Consider the following 16,453-nt stretch of genomic DNA (forward strand, 5'->3'; position numbering starts at 1 on the left):
GTGCAGAGAAGTGAAATTATTTTTTTCTTGTAGTTGAGAAAGGATTACACATCATTTGCATCTTAATTTTGTGACATTAGTGCTGTTGTTCAGCATTTATTTGTAAGACTTTACTCTGTGATTTTAAAAAAAGTTTTTAGATATAATTCACGTACCATAAAATTCACCCAATTAAAGTATACAGTTCACTGTTTTTTTTGTGTAGTCACAGTTGTGCACCCATCACCACAGTCAATCTTAGAACATTTTCATCACCCTAACAAGAAACCTTGTACCTATTAGCAGCCACTCCCCATTTCCCCCCAGCTTCCTCAGCGTAGGCAACCAATCTACTTTGTATATCTGTGGATTCATGCAATATGAGGTCCTTTATGACTGACTTCTTCCACTTATCATGTTTTCAGGGTTCATGCATGATGTAGCATGTATTGATACTTCATTCCTTTTTGTGGTTGATGGATGTTTGGATTGTTTCCCCTTTTTGGCTACTGTGAATAATGCTGGTATGAACATTCATGTACTTTTTTTTTATTTTTGGTGAACATATTTTTTTCATTTTTCTTAGGTATATGTACATAGTAGTGGAATTACTGGGTCATAGGTTAACTCTGTTTAATCTTTTGAGAAACTGCCAAACTGTTTTCCAAAGCACCTGTACCATTTTACATTCCCACCAGCAGAGTATGAGAGTTTGTTTGTTCACATCCTTGCCAACATTTGTTATTATCTGTCTTTTTTGATTATATTCAACTTAGTGTGAATGAAGTGGCATCTCATTGTGGTTTTGATTTGCATTTTCCGAATCACTAATGACTGAGCATCTTTCCATGTCCTTTTATTGGCCATTTATATATCTTCTTTGCTGAAATGTCTAGTCAAGTCCTTTGCCCATTTTTTGAGTTGGCATGTTTGTTTTTTTGTTGTTGAGCTGTAAGAGTTCTTTATATATTCTGGATCTATCTGTCTATCTATCTATCATGACTTGTATCAGATATATGACTTGCAGATATCTTCTCCCATTCTGTGGGTTGTCTTTTCACTGTCTTATTAATAGGCTCTGTTGATGTACAAAAGTTTCACATTTTAATGGAGTCCAGTTTATCTGTTTTTCTTTTGTTGCCTGTGCTTTTGGGTGTCATTGCCAAAATCCAAGGTTGTGAAGATTTTCCCACATGTTTTCTTCTAAAAGTTTTATGATTTTAGTGCTTACATTTATTTTTTATTTTTTTATTTTTTGCGGTACGTGGGCCTCTCACTGTTGTGGGCTCTCCCGTTGTGGAGCACAGGCTCTGGACGCGCAGGCTCAGCGGCCATGGCTCACGGAGCCTAGCCGCTCCGCGGCATGTGGGATCTTCCCGGACCAGGGCACGAACCCATGTCCCCTGCATCGGCCGGCGGACTCTCAACCACTGCGCCACCAGGGAAGCCCCTAGTGCTTACATTTAGATCATTGATCTATTTTGAGTTACTTTTGCATATGGTGTGAGGTAGGGGGGTCCAACTTCATTCTTTTGCATGTGTAGATCTAGTTGTACCAGTGCCATTTGTTGGTCTTCTGTAGTATTAATAAAGTGTTTCTTCATTCTTTGTGTAATTGGACATTTCTTCATAATTTATAAATTGGTCAAAGCTCCCATTTAAAATATTATCATATAAAGTGAATATAAAACTTATCATTATTGGAATATTAGAGTTGAAAGGTCCCATAGGGATTTTCTTCAATCCCCCTCTTTTTGTAAATGTGGGAGCAAAGACCTGGGGAAGCTAATTGATGTCCAAGTTTGTATAGCTAATCAGTTAGAGCTAATGCTTTAACATAGAGGTTGGCAAACTTTTTCTGTAAGGACCAGATAGTAAATATTTTAGGCTTTGTGGGCCAAGGGGCAAAATAAGATATTATGTAGGTACTTAAATAACAGGAAAAAAACCCAATAATAATTGAGTATCTATTTTTTGGTAATACCTATCTACTGAGGAGAAGAATGGATTTCGTTTTTTGGAGGACAACATTTTGTTTGGTTGAGATTAGTATTCAAAGTTAGTATTCCTTAGCATCAAAATTGATTGCAAATGTTCATCTGTTATTGATAATATGTTTGAGGTTTTGTGTGTTTCATATTTGAAAATACATAGAAAGTTACTGCCAAATACTGATATCATTCCACAAGTATATGTTTCTAATTGAGCTTGTTCATTACTTGGAAGGCACTTACAGAATTCTGTTAGATTTTTCTCCCGATACTTACCATTTAATATATATTTTTTTGTTTGTTTGTTTGTTTTTTTTGCGGTACGCGGGCCTCTCACTGTTGTGGCCTCTCCCGTTGTGGAGCACAGGCTCCGCACGCACAGGCTCAGCGGCCATGGCTCACGGGCCCAGCCACTCCGCGGCATGTGGGATCTTCCCAGACCGGGGCACGAACCCGTGTCCCCTGCATCGGCAGGCGGACTCTCAACCACTGCGCCACCAGGGAAGCCCCTCCATTTAATATTAATTACAGATTAATTACTTCTGATTTAAAGCTACGTGGAAGCTCCTCAACTGCACAGGTAAATGGATTTCGTAATAGGGAAATATCCTTTCATTTGTATCAAAGTCTGAAAAACTCTACTGGAACAGTAGTTTGAACTCAGAAAATATATGTACTACAAATTTGTATAAGAACAGACATCTTTTCATTTCCACTTTCTTTCTTTCAGTGTTATTGAGATATAATTGGCATACGGCACTGTATGAGTTTTAAGATGAGAGTATAATGACTTGACTTACATATATGCGAAGTGATTATCACAAGTTTAGTTAACATTCATCATCTCATATAGATACCAAAAAAATTAAATAGTTTTTTTTCCCTTGTGGTAAGAACTTTTAGGATTTACTCCCTTAGCAACTTTAAATATACCATACACCACAACTAGAGAGAACCCTGCACACTGCAACAAAGAGCCCGCACACTGCAGTGAAAGATCCCGCATGCTGCAGCAAAGATCCCGTGTGCTGCAACTAAGACCCGATGCAGCCAAATAAATAAATATTAAAAATATATATATATACACCATACAACAGTGTTAACTATAGTCATCATGTTGTGCATTACATTCCCAGTATTTATTTATTTTATAACTGGAAGTTTGTACCTTTTGACCATCTTCCTCCAATCCTCCCTCCCATCCTACCCCCTGGCCCCCTACCTCTGGTAACCACATATCTGATCTTTTTCTATGAGGGTTTTTTCCCGTCAAGATTCCACATATAAGTGAGATCATACAGAATTTGTCTTTCTGTATGACTTATTTCATGTACCATAATGTCCTCAAGATCCATCCATGGCAGGATTTCCTTCTTTTTTAAGGCCGAATAGTATTCCACTGTGTGTGTATGTATATGTATCTCACATTTTCTTTATCCATTCATCTGTTGATGGACAGTTAGATTGTTTCCATGATGTCTTGGCTATTATAAGTAATGACATGGCGGGTGGTGGTGGTGGTGGTGATGGTGGTGGTGCAGATATCTTTTCAACATAATGGTTTCATTTTCTTAAGATATATGCCCAGAAGTGGAATTGCTGGATCATATGGTAGTTCTGTTTTTAATTATTTGAAGAACCTGCATACTGATTCCATAGTGGCTGTGCCAATTTACAATCCCACCTATTGGTGCACAAGTTTTCCTTTTTCTCCACATCTTTGCCAGCATTTATTATCTCTTGTCTTTTTTTAAAATAAATTTATTTATTTACTTAATTATATTTTTTATTTTTGGCTGTGTTGGGTCTTCGTTGCTGTGCACGGGCTTTCTCTAGTTGCAGTGAGCGGGGGCTGCTCTTTATTGTGGTGTGTGGGTTTCTCATTGCGGTGGCTTCTCTTGTTGAGGAGCACGGGCTCTAGGTGCACTGGCTTCAGTAGTTGTGGCTCGCGGGCTCTAGAGCGCAGGCTCAGTAGTTGTGGCACACGGGCTTAGTTGCTCTGTGGCATGCGGGATCTTCCCAGACCAGGGCTCGAACCCGTGTCCCCTGTGTTGGCAGGCAGATTCTTAACCACTGTGCCACCAGGGAAGTCCATCTCTTGTCTTTTTGATGTTAGATGATAGCCGTTCTAACAGGTATGAGGTGATATCTCTGGGAGTGGACACGTTGCATATTATTTTAACTCTCGATGGCATGGGATATGTATGCAGCGTGACATTATTTGTGATTCAAACTGTGTTAGTTTTTTTTTTGTTTGTTTTGTTTTTTTGCGTTACGCAGGCCTCTCACTGCCGTGGCCTCACCCTCCGCGGAGCACAGGCTCCGGACACGCAGGCCCAGCGGCCACGGCTCATGGGCCCAGCCGCTTCGCAGCACGCGGGATCCTCCCGGACCGGGGCACGAACCCGCGTCCCCTGCATCGGCAGGCGGACTCCCAACCACTGTGCCACCAGGGAAGCCCTAAACTGTGTTGGTTTTTATTGAGACGACTTCGTTGCAGTATAAGTTTTGCATGTAATCACTGTTTGCCTCTTGATTTTAGGTTGAATTCATTGAGAAACATTATCAGGTCTGTAGGAAAAGCTAATTTACAAAGATATTCGTTTTTCAATAATAGTTGTTTAGGGCAGTTCTTCTTATACAGAAAAATTTCAGCTCAAAAAAATTGCAATAAAACTTTACCACTGTTAAGCCTGGTAACTTCTTAGTGGTAGGGCAAATCAGGATATTCACTTCTATTTCTGACAAAAATTCATGAAATCAAGGATGGTTAAGTACATGAGAGGGAAGTTAGCCACTGACACTACTAGTTAAATAAAATATGATAGATTCAGTTATTTTCTGCAAAGTATCTTCCGATGAATAATGCAGTGAATAACTGTAGGCTTTAAACTTCCTAAATTTTCATAAACTTTGTAAATTTGTCCAATTAAGCCCTTTCCTGCCCACATGTATTTTTACCACCATCACTTGTAATGGATCCTAGCAGATACCACTTCAGGCTGCACTGAATTAGTGTTTTCCCAGTTTCTTTGAAAATATTCTTGCCTGTTGTTTCATGCAGATTATTCATACACGCTAATTATTATGATTCATCAAGAGCCAAGGAAAACACTCAAAATCATTTGCTTTGATATTGTATGTGTTTTTTTTGTTGTTGTTGTATGTGTTTTTAAATTGATGAATAAAATAGCTTTTTATTGATATTGCTACCAGTGTCTTCAGCTCCTTGCCAAAAGGCTTATATTCTCAAATAAATTTATTTTCTCCAGACACATATCTTTGGCTGCTATAGTTAAGCTTGATTTAATTAACTCACCGTTGATAAAAGGCTTTCCTTGCTTGGCTAACAAATGAGCCACTCAGCAGCTTACTTTGGTTGCATCCTCATTTTTTTTTTTTTAACATCTTTATTGGGGTATAATTGCTTTACAATGGTGTGTTAATTTTTGCTTTATAACAAAGTGAATCAGTTATATATATACATATGTTCCCATATCTCTTCCCTCTTGCGTCTCCCCTTCATTTTTTTTTTTATGAAGAAATTCAGCTGTGAAGGGATCTTCTCTTTAAGTTTTCTAATTTTTCTGATTGTGTTTTTCCATGAGTTGGAAATACTGTGATGAGTGCTTAGTCTGGTAATGTTGATGTATATTGTATTCTTTCAGCACAGCTGTAGTGTCATTGCATAATAAACCTAATGCTTTGTCAATCTAATTTGATAACAAGATTATCTACACTCCATTATATCTTAAGAGTATGATATTTGAAGCTCACTTTTATTTTCTTGTTTTGACTTAAAGGATATGCACTAGTAATATAAAATACAATGTATAGGAATAATTTAGTGCTTGAAAAGCTGTCATTACAATTGCATTACTGTAATTTGTAGTGCTCTGAGCAGCATTGCAAAACCATTAGAGTGCCATATGTGGTCTTTTATAAATACTGAAATCTGTCATTTTAAAAGCAGCCGTAGACAATGTGTAAATAAATAAGTTTTAATAAAGTTTTATTTATGGACACTTAAAATTGAATTGTATATAACCTTCACATCATGAAACATTCCTCTTTTGATTTTTTTTCCAACCATTTAAAAGTATAAAAACCATTCTTAGCTCATGGGCTGTACAAAAACAGGCAGAGGGCCCTAGTTGGCCTGTGGGCTGTAATAGTTTGCCAACTTCTCCCTTAACCCGAAAGAGTAAGTCTACTGGGAGGAAAATCGTGCTTGATGGAGGCAGGTCTGTGAGGGAAATCATTCTGGATGGTGTTTTGACAACCCTTAAATCATACTACTGGTTAATGTCAGGATTAATACCATTGTAGAAAAAGAGAAAAAGTAAAAAAAGAGATCGGGAGTTTATGTAGTTTGGTTTTTATTTATTTAAGGAAAGATTTGTACAATTTTGTGTGTGTGTGTGTGTACTACCTGAAGAGCTCTTAGACTTTGGAGTTTCTAACCTAAGATCTTTTATGTGAAAAATATATATGAATATGAACTTTCTTTCCCCTTAAGAAAAGTGTGTTTATTAAGACTTATGACCTAGGGGACTTCCTTGGTGGCGCAGTGGATAAGACTCCCGGACAGGGGCGTGAACCCGTGTCCCCTGAATCGGCAGGTGGACTCTCAACCACTGCACCACCAGGGAAGCCCAAAATAATTTTTTAAATCGAAGTATAGCTCATGTACAATATTATATAAGTTGTGGGTGTACAGTATAGGGACTAACATTTTTTTTTTTTTTTTTGCGGTACGCGGGCCTCTCACTGTTGTGGCCCCTCCTGTTGTGGCGCACAGGCTCAGCGGCCATGGCTCACGGGCCCAGCCACTCCGCAGCATGTGGGATCTTCCCAGACTGGGGCACGAACCCGTGTCCTCTGCATCGGCAGGCGGACTCTCAACCACTGCGCCACCAGGGAAGCCCTGTTCACTTGGTTTTTAGATTCCACATATAAGTGAAGTTACTCTGTTCTCTCAAAGCTTACTCAGTAGCATAGTGATTAAAAGTGTGAACTTTGGGTTCAAATTTTGACTCCTTACAATATGACCTAGAGCAAATTTTTTAACCTCTCTATACCTCAGTTTCATCTTTGAAATGAGGTTGATAAGTAGTTCCTGCTTCATTGGTTATTCGGATTAAATGAGTTAATATATGTAAAATGCTCAGTAAATGTTAGCTTTTATTATTTGTGCAGGAGGTAGACATTATATGATCACAAATAAGTAATTATACATTTTGATAAGTGTCATGAAGTAACAGAACAGGCTATTTTGAGAGAATTTAGAGTAGGGAGTAGGGATAGCATTGAGGTAGTGGCAATTACACAGACTTGAAGGAGGAATAGATGTTAACTAAGTGAAGATTTGTGGGGACTGGAAGCATTTCAGGCAAAAAGAAAAGGTAGTACAAAGACCCTGAGGTATGAAAGGGTTTGGAGCATTTGACAAACAGAAGGTCATTGTGTCTGGAGTATGGTATGTTGTGGGGAGAATGACATGAATGCAGAGATCTGTAGGCCATATTAAGGAGTTTGGATTTTGTTCTGAATGAAATGAGAAGCTAATGGAAGGTTATAAATGGCAGAGCTGGCATGAACTGATTTATGTTTAGAAAGTGTCACTTGCTGCTGTGTGGAAAATGGACTAGAGAAGAGCTAGAATGAGTACCTAGAGATAGAGTCTATTGAAAAAAAGAAAAAAAAAGTCTATTGTAGTAGCTCAGGTAAGAGCTGTTGGTATTTAGGACTAGAGTGGCAATAGTGGAGGTGGAATGAAACGTATGGGTTTAAAGCGTTTTAAATTGAGTGCTTCTAAGTGCCGGGTACTATAATAGAAGCTGAGGGTACAACATAGAGGTTAAAAAAGAAACAATTCCGAATTTATAGTCTCGTTTGTGGGGGTGGTGGGATAAGGGGGAGAAATAAGGCAATGAAAGAATTACACAAGTAAGTATAAATATTAGAACTGTGATAATTTCTAGTAAGGACAAATATGTGGTGCTTTGAGATCACATCATGGTCAGAAAGGGATGTTGAAACAACAGGAAAATTTGGTGATTGTCTAGACATTTGGGCAGGTAAGGAAGCGGAAAGTGTCAAGAATTACTTGGGTTTCTGATGTGAGCAAGTATGTAGGTGGATATGGAGAGAAGTCTGATTGGCTTCTAGTCTTGCATCTTCCACATGGTCTTAACCAGTGCCAGAAATAATTTTCTTAAAACATGTGAGTTTGAGTATTTTATATATCATCTTTTTTTTTTTTTTGGCGGAGCTGAACGGCATGTGGGATTTTAGTTCCCCGACCAGGGATCGAACCCACGCCCCCTGCATTGGAAGCGCGGAGTCCTAACCACTGGACTGCCAGGGAAGTCCCTCATGTATCTTCTTATAATCCCTTGAATGATCTCTTCTTCTTATAAGATGAATTTCCACCTCTTGCTTGCTAAGTACTATAAAATATGGCTCCCTTTGTCTTTTCTAGTCCTATAGTTATGCTTCTCCACAGATATGGACATTTTTAATAGTAGCCATATTACAGTACTTGTGCTCCCTGAATGTGTTCCCTCTCTTGTTTCTCTGTCTTCACATAGGCTGCTTTCTGTCTGAAATGCTATTCTTCTGCACCCACTCTGCTCCTGCTCTTTCATACCTTGCTAATTTCTACTCATTCTTCACTTTCTCTGGGAATTCTTCTCTGACTTCCTCAGTCTGATTTAGCTGCCCTTTGTTTGTGCTTCCATTGCACCCTGGACAGAGAACCATAAAAATAGCGTTCTTTATTTTTTGCTGTCATCATTGCTTATTGGTTATGTGATAATTGGTTGTCTGATAATTGATTGCAAGCTCTTGAGAGCAGAAATCGTATCTTATTTTTGTGTTCCATAATCTGTATGTGGTAAATGCACAACAAATGTTTGAAGAAATTAATGAATACTCTGTTCTTTTATATCATGTGCCTTTGCACAGCTGTTTTCTGATTAGAAAACCTTTCCCACCTTTGCTTTGTCAACTTCTAGACATCCTTTATTTAACATTAAGCCTTTATTGATACTTCAGTGACAGTTCCTCTTTACGCTGTGCTTCTCTAGTTTTTCTTTTGTACACCTTTGATAAATGTTTGACAGTATAGAGTAGGGATCTAAATGTTTGAAAGAGTGAATGTATATATATCATGAGCATCATGGAGTTATAGATTGGGTAAATATCTCCCAAGTGTCCAATCCCATTTCGTAGGGTAGGTTACTTCTACATGGTACTAATTTTACCTATTGCATTGATCTTTACTTCAGTGTTTTATAAAGGCAGCCCTATCTCCAAATTGTGGATAATTTATTGTAGTTATCTGTTTACTGATTATATAGCTACTGCCTGCAGTGTCCTTCTTTTCTCTCTCATTAATTTTATTTCTCCTTCAGGACCCAGCTCAAAAGTCCCCTCTTCTTTGTAATCTTTTAGATTCCCTAGGCTGTGCGCATTCCTATGATGTTCCTAGAAGGCTTTTTCCAAACTGCCAACAATAGTTTTGCAATGTTATTATCCTGTCTCTTCATCTAGAACTCAAGGGGACTTGTTTTTATTCATTTCTTTATCCTTGGTTCAGTGCCTTACACATAGTTGGTGCTTAACACATATTTACTTAACTGATTGTATCCTTATTTAGAGAATGTTGGGTGGAACTAATCCTGGGATGAAAAATATCGGCTCTGTGTAATCACTGCAATTTATAATCTATATATAGATAATTTGGATAATGTACTATATTCAACTTGCTTGAATAATCTTTACATTCTATATTTCAATACACCTTTTTCCTTTCCTTTAACAGGTATTGCCTGCCCTCCAGTGGTTAGATCATAGCTAACATTTTTAGTAAAGGTAAAGGTTATAAAATCCTTTTTCAGCGTTTATTTTTAAGTCATTTAAAATCCTCTTAGGTTTACTTCTCAGATAAAACAAGTTTTTTTACACCCCTGTTTTTCCTTTGTCTGATATGCCTGAAGCCCAACTTGACCTGCCTCTTCCTTTGCCACCATGAGCCACCATGTGTCCCACAGTTTTTAAGTATGTATTGATCGAATGGGTGGTTCACCCAATCTGACCTTGTTTCTTGGTTTTACTGCATTGTTCTCATATAGTTCTATTGAGGGTCTAGGATCTTGCCATAGCGCTAAAGCTATCATCTTGTTTTCAGTGACACTCCTTGCCCCCCACCACACACACACTCAGAGTAGCTTGCTAATCATGTGGCTGTCCTATAGTCTGGATTGGGGTATCTCCTGGCTAACATCCTCTTCTCTTCTACTGTTACTGACGAAGAGAGGCTGACTCTTGACTCCTTGGCAAAGTGATTTATTACCCCATCCCAGGCCTCTTGTATGTTATTTTTTCTCAGAAGACCAAATCTTAGCTATCCAGGGAGCCTACTATGTGGCTAGCAGTCATTTCTAAACATCTGCTGCAAATTTTCAGTGGTATATCACGAAATAAGGACAGTGGAGTACATTTTTCGTCTATCTAAACGTATTAAAAATAAATGACTATTATTCGTTATGAGATATGTTCTCCTTGATTTTTGGTCTTAAAATACCCGTTATTTTGGGAATTCCCTGGTGGTGCAGTGGTTAGGTCTCCGTGCTTCCACTGTAGGGCGCCTGGGTTCGATCCCTGGTTGGGGAACTAAGATATCCCGCAAGCCGTGTGGAGCAGCCCCCCAAAAAATAATTTTTAAAAACCCCATTATTTTAAGAATGACTGGTAATGGTAGGTGGTATACTTTGTAAGTTAAAAATTTGGTCACCTTGTGATGGTCATTTAAATCTTTTGGGGGGAAATTTTACTGGTTTATGATGTCCCAGTAGTCTAGGAACCACTACGTTGATCACCATAGCTCATTTCCATGAGGCAGTGGTGCCCTTCATGTAAAGTAAGCATGCCTTCTTTCATACACATTTGCAGACAGTTTTTCAGTGTATTTTTCTGCCATAGGCTTCTTGATTTTTGCCTGATTGCAGCCTTGCAGTTTACTTGCTGTCTCCCAGTCCTCTTCTTTGGGCAGTAGTTCTAGTTTCTGTTTTTATATGTTTTCATGTGTGTTTTAAATCCCTGCACAGCTCTAGGCTTAGTTAGATAAACTTCTTCCTGTTCTTCCTTTTATGCTTTCCTAGATAAGATGTTTCTTCTACGGGCTCAATATTACATTGAAAATGTATAAGTTTACTTTTCTTTTAGATCTATTCTTTTTTGTTTTGTAATCCTTCTGAAACTAGCTTTCTGAACTTCATTTTAACTGATTTCTGACATTTTCCCCTTTAGATCTTACTAAAACAAATTCACTGTTACTAAAGTACCTTTTCACCTTGAAGATATTTACTAATTTTTTTTTTTTTTGTAGATCGAGTATATGCAGATGGCAATCTCTGTTACAACTTGTTGCTTTTGTTAGCAGATGGTAAATTATGGGATCATAGAATTTCTCCCAGTGCAAAGAATCTGCTTGCCTTTTTTGATTTCCTGGGTAATATTGTCAAAAGTCACTCATGCAGAAGGCAGTCAATAAGTAGTTAGAGTTTCCTAGAAAAATATTCTTACCTCTTGAAGCATCTGCCCTGTCAATAATATTTATCCATTCCTCTAAGGAGAAATAATTTGAGGTAAGAGTCAATGGTACAAGTTTTTTCTAACTACAACTGTACACCTTTGGAAAATGTTGGCCACAGCAGGATGCTTGTTTGCTAATATCAATGTGAGTATGGTTAAATGTATTATGACCCTGTTTTCCAAATCCCAAATTGTTGGACATTAAGTCAATATTTGATATTCGGACTTGCCTGGAAAACTGGGACCTGTGATTTCATATTCGTTAATTCAACAGATACTATGTGTCTGCTCTGTTCCACGCATTGTGCTAGGCACTAGAATAGAGTAGAGCAAACAGTCCAGTGGGCAAGACATTCATTAATGCATAGTTTTAAAAATAATTATAGTTGTGGTAGGTGCTATAAGAAATACAGGGTACTATGAGAGCATATAACAGGGAGACATCTGTCATTGGGGGTTAAGGAAAGTTTCTTGAAGAATTGACATTTAAGCTTAAGCATGAAGAGTAAATAAGTTAGGTTTGAGGCATCTGGGAAGATCTTAGTCAAAGGGAAAAGAATATGATTGTGCAGGTTTAAGATATGGGGCAGCAAGAGGGAATGGTGTTTCTTCATGAACACTGATAACATTCCATCACATTTCTATTCTCTTTTCCATCCTTTTGTTAACAGATATTTTCTAAAACATGCTTTTAATCACATTACTATACTGATTAAGAAACTTCTAAAGCTATTCATTGGATAGATTAATTGCTCCTTCAGGGCAGGACTCTTGCCACTTTTAATACCTTAGTCCAAGTTTCAGATATCAGAGCCAGTTATACCTTGTCCCTCTGCATGAGTTGGTTTTAGTTGCAGTAATAAATAGTAGGCAAAGAAGGAGTTATATATAAGCTGTTATGATTCCCTCTTTTCCCTCTGCCTAGCATACAAGTTTTTAGTGAAACCTGGCTAGTGACAGCTTTTTTTTGTTACAAAAAACAAGCCTCTTTTGTAACCTAGTCTGTATGTAGCTCTTATTCTAAGAATGGTCTTTATTGTATTGAATTAAGATACTGTAAACAAGACAACAACCCAGGAGTTATATGAGGGGTGGTGATGGTCTCATCTGAAGAGTGGGATCATTTTCTCTTTTAGTCATTTGAGGAAGGTATGCCGTCAGTAGAAATTGGAATTGGGAAGGTGGGATCTGGATAGATTGGATAAGGAATATCATCTGTCTTGCTGGTGGATTCTGTTAAGTTGTGCCAACTCTTTGGGGTTCTAGTGTAGACCTCTGAACAGTGCATGAGGTGCCTGTCTTTCCTCAGCATATACAAGGCACTCAGATATTTGTCGAATAGGAAAAATGTGCATGTAAATGGATAGGGCTTATGTGTTTATAGAGCAATCTTGATTCAAAACTGTGTTCTTTCTAGCCATATTGTTTATATTCCATGCATTCTCTATCCCCACCCCCCTAATATTTAGTGAAATCTCTTTGAAGGTCCAACCAAAGAAATCCAAGGGAAAGATTTTAAAAAATTAATTAATTTATTTTTAGCTGCATTGGGTCTTTGTTGCTGTGCGTGGGCTTTCTCTAGTTACGACGAGCGGGGTCTCCTCTTTGTTGTGGTGCGCGGGCTTCTTGTTGTGGTGGCCTCTCTTGTGGAGCACAGGCTTTAGGCACGTGGGCTTCAGTAGTTATGGCACACGGGCTCAGTAGTTGTGGCTCGCAGGCTGTAGAGTGCAGGCTCAGTAGTTGTGGCGCATGGGCTTAGTTGCTCCGTGACATGTGGGATCTTCCCGGACCAGGGCTTGAACCCATGTCCCCTGCATTGGCAGGTGGGTTCTTAACCACTGTGCCACCAGGAAAGTCCTGGGAAAGATTAAAAAAATTTTTTTTTAATTTATTTGTTTTGGCTGCGCTGGGTCTTAGTTGTGGCACGCAGGAACTTTTAGTTGCAGCATGCGGACTCTTAAGTTGTGGCATTCATGCGGGATCTAGTTCCCCCACCCGGGATTGAACCCGGGCCCCCTGCATTGGGAGCACGGAGTCTTACCCACTGGACCACTAGGGAATGTCCCAGGGAAAGATTTTTGTATCAGGCTGGATGAACAAGGTGAGCTTTGATAACTGAAATGAGAGAATTCCAATTGAAAGGAGCAGGCTCTCCTGGCACCTGAAGCTTGGTCCATACGATTCAACCACAGGCAGCCGAAGTCGCATGGAAACTCCTAGAACATTCCAGGACTGGGTGGTGACACAGTCACCTAGGGCTCTTCAACTAGACCGCTGAGGTTTACCTGTGAAACTCATGAGCGTCAATTCTTGTAGTTAGCTTGGAATTTTAAAAACTTGGGTTATATACAGATGCCTTTTAAAGGAAGAAGTTCTAGGGACTTCCCTGGCGGTCCCGTGGTTAAGACTTCGCCTTCCAATGCAGGGGGTGCGGGTTTGATCCCTGGTCAGGGAGCTAAGATCCCACATGCCTCGCAGCCAAAAAATCAAAACATAAAACAGAAGCAATATAGTAACAGATTCAATAAAAGACTTTTGAAATGGTCCACATCAAAAAAATCTTAAAAAAAAATATAAAGGAAGAAGTTCTTACATATCCAAAGAGAACACCCAAGGATCCCAGTCTGGGAAACACTGCATTAAACCCTGAATGCAAACACAGAGGTTGCTTGAAAAAGCAAACAAAAAAAGTGGTTACTTTGGTACTAGCATAATGTTAAATCAAAAATAGGCCACTGAAATGGTGTGGCAATATTATTATTTTTAGATTATATATATAAAAACAACATTTATAAGTTCTCAGGTTCTTGATAGTACATCTCTAGATCTGTATAGGTAAGGTAAATAAATCCCACTTTGAAAAAATACAGGTAGTTTACCTCTCCCACCAGGAGGAGATCCAGTGCTAAATCTTGAAAAAAATATTTTTAAGTGTCTGGCATTTCATAATGTTTGCCTGGTGTTGGGAGAGAGTAGCAAAAGAAAAACTCCATTCTCCCACACCCCCAATTCTCCAATTAGGGATATCATTTGTGTTAACGTGTTCTTCTTGGGATGCAACTCTGACTAGCCATGGTTGTTAACCAGTCATCATTCATTTACACCTTAGGATCAGATGCATTAATAACAAGTCAACACAAATTTTATTTCTGCTTCAGAAAATGGAAATTTTATATGAGGAAACCTTAGACCTTTGACAGGAAGGCATTCTTGGATGAGGTGGGAGATTCTGAAAAGGCAGCTTCCAGGAAAGAGGTGCTTGGGATCAGGGAAGAAGAGGAAGGTGTGAAAGAAACTGTTACTTTTTACTTTTGCCTAGTATCTTGGATATTATTCGTTTGTTGCACTGGTAATGCTGTGGTTGACAGTGCCTGAATGGGGGTTTCAGAGCAAGTTCAGAAGTCCATTAACTTTAGCCTGCATATTTTCCATTCCATATTAATTCCAGCACAATTTCTCCCCATGGTGTGGCATATTCTCTCAGGAAGAGCAGAAGGCAGAGAAAGAAGACCCTTCCTAATATGCCTGGAGTCCAGCTCAGATAAGTCTTGTTGGATAAACCTCTTCTTTTTGGCTTTCTTGTAACCTCCTCATTCTCCTTCGCAGTTTTTTTTTTTTAACGTCTTTATTGGAGTATAATTGCTTTACAATGGTGTGTTAGTTTCTGCTGTATAACAAAGTGAATCAGCTATACATATACATATATCCCCATATCTCCTCCCTCTTGCGTCTCCCTCCCACCCTCCCTATTCCACCCCTCTAGGTGGTCACATAGCACTGAGCTGATCTCCCTGTGCTATGCGGCTGCTTCCCACTAGCTATCTATTTTACATTTGGTAGTGTATATATGTCCATGCCACTCTCTCACTTCGTCCCAGCTTACCCTTCCCCCTCCCCGTGTCCTCAAGTCCATTCTCTACATCTGCGTCTTTATTCCTGTCCTGCCCCTAGGTTCTTCAGTACCTTTTTTTTTAAAATTCCATATATATGAGCTAGCATACGGTAGTTGTTTTTCTCTTTCTGACTTCACTCTGTATGACAGTCTCTAGGTCCATCCACCTCACTACAAATAACTCAGTTTCGTTTCGTTTTATGGCTGAGTAATATTCCATTGTATATATGTGCTACATCTTCTTTATCCATTCATCTGTAGATGGACACTTAGGTTGCTTCCATGTCCTGGCTATTGTACACAGAGCTGTAATGAACATTGTCCTTCACAGTGTTTTATGTCAAGTCACCTAGCAGGTAGTAGGTTCTCAGTACTTGCCAGTTCTTCTAAGAGAGTGAAAGGAAAGTTTGGAAACATGGACCACAATTTCTGCTCTTTTACTACCAATTTCTGTTTTGCCTCTTTTCTACAACTTTAAACAACTCTCCCTTTTTACTGGCGTGTTCGCAGAGAAGAAAGAATGGCTGGTAAGGGGTGGGTAAGAAGAAAGATAATTTTTGATGTTTGACAACCGCCTGACACATCATAGATAACTTTTTGTTTGCACCTCATAGCTTAAATATCTTGAACAAACAAAAATTGAAAACGCAGGATCAGGGCATTAATGCTCAGATAACACTCTATCGTGCAAAATTCTCATTTCCACGTTTTACTGTTTTATCAGGACATCTTTCATCTTTGTATCAGGCAAGCTAGTAGCAACTCTTCTTCCCTTCCCACTCGGCATTGAGGCTTTCGGACTCCTCCCTACTTTACTAGTGTTCTTCGGTTCTGGATGTTGTAAACTCCATCACCCGTCTCTCAGGGACTTTTCCTCAAGGTTTCCCGACGTTCTGGCGCTCTCTAAGCCCACAGCACATTGGGGAGGGAGATCGTGGATTCATTTGACGGGCCAATGAAGCCTTGCGGGCTGCGGAATCCCACGTGGGTG

General features: G+C 39.1%; 1 protein-coding gene across 13 annotated transcripts in view; it reads left to right on the forward strand.

The window, feature by feature from the left end:
* Positions 1-16,453, forward strand: part of MGA (MAX dimerization protein MGA) — a 159,107-nt gene that overhangs the window by 43,309 nt on the left and 99,345 nt on the right. The gene's annotated exons all lie outside the window — the stretch shown is intronic.

The sequence above is a fragment of the Leucopleurus acutus genome (genome assembly GCF_964270905.1).
Source record: "Leucopleurus acutus genome assembly, chromosome: 1".
In the NCBI taxonomy this organism is placed as follows: Eukaryota; Metazoa; Chordata; class Mammalia; order Artiodactyla; family Delphinidae; genus Leucopleurus; species Leucopleurus acutus.